Here is a 3,277-nt window from a genome sequence, read left to right as displayed (position 1 = left end):
ACATTGCTAAATTTAAGGCTGATTTGAATGCTACTTTCAAGATGAAAGATTTGGGGTTGTTGCATCACTACTTGGGTATACAATTTAAGCCATGTGATGGTGGTATTGCCTTGTGTCAAAAACGTTACATAGAGACATTGTAAGTTTGGACTTGAGGATTGTAAACCTATTGCCACTCCCATGGAAACAAGTTTGAAATTGAGTCTTCATGATGCTGGTGATCCTGCAGATGTCACTCTTTACCAAACTGTAGTTGGATGCCTCATTTATGTATGCAACAAGAGGCCGGATACTCAATTTGCAGTCTCACAGGTCAAGAGATTTATGCATAGCCCAGGGTATAAGCATTGGCAAGCTATCAAGAGGATTTTTTACTACCTTAGTGGCACTGTATATCTTGGCTTGTTTTATCCCAAGGGGGGATCATTGCTGCGAGACTTGTATGCTTTTTTGGACTTAGATTGTGCTGGTTGTTTTGACACGCAAGTGTCCACAAGTGGTTTTTATTTTATGCTTGGCAGTTCATGTATATCATGGTTGAACAAGAAGCAACATATTTTGGCCACTTTGAGTTGTGAGGCTGAGTACAGGGCAGTCTTCACAGCTACGGTTGAGTGTGTATGGCTCTGACGCCTTATGGCTGATTTGGGTGTTGGATAGGACACTACCAACACTATCTACATTGACAGTCAGAGTGCATTGGCAGTTGCGAGGAACCCAGTTTTTCATGCTCGCACAAAGCACATTGAGGCATTACCACTATGTCAGGGAGAGGCTCTCAGCATGAGAGATAAGCTTGGCTTATGTGCCAACACAAGACAACCTTGCAGATCTTTTCACAAAGGCATTGTCTCGTGAGAATCTTGAAGCTTTCTGCAAAGATTTGGGCTTACTCCCCTTTGTGGACTGATCATGTCCTCAGGACATGGCACTTCCCTTTACTCGTGTGCCAGCTCTCGTTCACCACATCACTCAAGGGGGGATTTGTTACCATATACATATGCTAGTGATGTGTGTGAACACACTAGGACCGCCGGGGCATTTTTTTCCTCTTTAGGAGTTTTTTTCTGCCATGCATTGTATATATGCCCGTCACTCTAGGGCTATCTATCTTTCCATTGCACACTAAGTAATACACTCTCTATTGTGTGCCTTGAGCTTCCTTCGTCTTCTCCAAGCTGTGTGTGTTTTCCTACAACCCTAATTCCAACACCTTTGTATCGCGAGTAAAATCTCAACTCAAAATATGCATAAAATTGCCAACCGCACTAACTGGGCATCAACTGCACAAAACCACTGTGTATGACCGGTCGCCAACTCGGCGTCAAAAGCACAAAAAACCGTCAAGATACATATCCTATGGTGAGGGTACCGTAAGTGGGGAACTCTAGCTACCTGTATCATCGAAGGTGTCTCAACATTCGAGCACACCCCAGCTCAAAGAAAACCTCATGCTATCAACCCTCCAAAGGCTAATGCAAACACAAATGGACTAGCCACAGTCTGAGAAAGGGCTCTTCCGGTCCGAGTCTCAGAAATGGTCGGGAAAATTTGCCAAAATAGCCAAAAAATGGCTCCACACATAGTACAGTGGGCCGTGTTCGCAACTCAACGTACATGAGTGAACCGCGCTCAAACAGGTGCCAAGAACTGCTACATGTAGTAAAAGTGATCCCTGTAGGGATATCTGCTCTCAAAAGAGCTCAGTAGCACTAGGTGTGCTCATAACAAAATGCATCTGTCAACGCAACTGTCCACAGAGAATCTGCTGTCGAAATGACTGCCAAATCTTCTGTGAAAGCACTGTGTCTGCTAATCTAGAGAATCTGCATGTGAACAGGTTGAAACACCCCTTGTAACGTGTAACCTGCGTGTCGATGTCGCTATGTGCGGATTTTTGCCACTGGGCAGAAATACGCTAGTCGAATAGCCGCCAAAGGTGTCGCAGCCAAAAATCATGCCATACAACGCGATAGGTGCGCTCGGTGCCAATGCTGAGTGTCAATCCTCTATGGTTGAGGTACCTCACCCGTGCATGTGGCAAGTACAGCTGTCGATCGTAGAAAAATGTCGTCCGCGTGAAACCGATGTAGAGGGTCGGATGTCAAAAAAGCCGCCTGTAATGGTAGTAATGCGAGCCGATGCCAAAACGTGGGAGTCAGTGTCGGAACGGCTCTAATCACCGATGTCGATGTCGTCTTCTGCCGGTGGGCAGGAGTGGCTAGCTAAATAACCGTAGATTGGTGTCAAAAACTGAACTCGGGCCGATGCCGGATGATGTCCGGGCTTACTCACTCGCACCTGCACACGTCAATGTGCGTGCACATGAGCGCATGCCAAAGAATGCTCAATCGCTGATTCTTTCTCTCGCTCGCTCGCTCTATATTTCAAGCTCACTCTCTCTCTCTCTCTCTCTCTCTCTCTCTCTCTCTCTCTCTCTCTCTCTCACACACACACACACACACACACACACACACACACACACACACACACACATACACACACACACACACACGCGCGCGCACACACAGATCTCAAGAGTCGAGATCAAAGGGTTTGGAAGGAGCGGGGACGGTCGGGGTTGCTAGCTTATGGCTGTGAATGGTTGATTTCTCTTTGTCACACAAGTTCAAATTCGGGGTGGTGGCTGAGTGCAAGGGAGAGAGTACGAGGGAGTTGTCGAGGTTCAGTTGGTGGGAAAAACACCTTGCACACCCAATCTCTGTCAACTTGATTGATTTCTCCCCCTGCAAGAGCTTGGGTGCTCCTGTTCGATTTGCTACCAGCTCTATCTCAAGCTGCCCAAATGTAATGCTCCAAATCCTTCAAAAGATTTTGAATTTTTTCCTTGCTTAGGCCCAGAAGCATACACATGCTCTGCTTTGGATTCACTGCCAAGCTTCCGACCTGCTCAACCGATTCTGCAGATGTTGAGTTGTTGCCCCCTTTTGTGTGTCATGCTTGCATCACTGCTTGATTCGGTCCTTTTTGCTCATGAGATGCAATTGCAAGGCTTGGTTCTGCTTCAATGCCTTCCCGACTCAAGCCAAAGGCTACTTGTGTGCACACACAAGCTCTCTTAATATTGACTTCATGTGTTGTTCTCAACCATTCTTCTCTGCAAAGCTTTTGATCAATTGCCCAATTCTCAAGCTCGAACTTGCTGCCCGGTTCTTCGCCTCAATGCAAGCCCTTGTTGTTCCTGCCCGATTGCAAGGATTCCATGCTATGCTCGATCTCTATCTCTTGCAGAAAGTACTTGCCATGGGTGAGGTAC

Source organism: Adiantum capillus-veneris, chromosome 5 (assembly GCF_014529385.1).
Source record: "Adiantum capillus-veneris isolate H3 chromosome 5, ASM1452938v2, whole genome shotgun sequence".
NCBI classification, from domain to species: Eukaryota; Viridiplantae; Streptophyta; class Polypodiopsida; order Polypodiales; family Pteridaceae; genus Adiantum; species Adiantum capillus-veneris.
Note: the sequence above shows the minus strand (reverse complement) of the source record.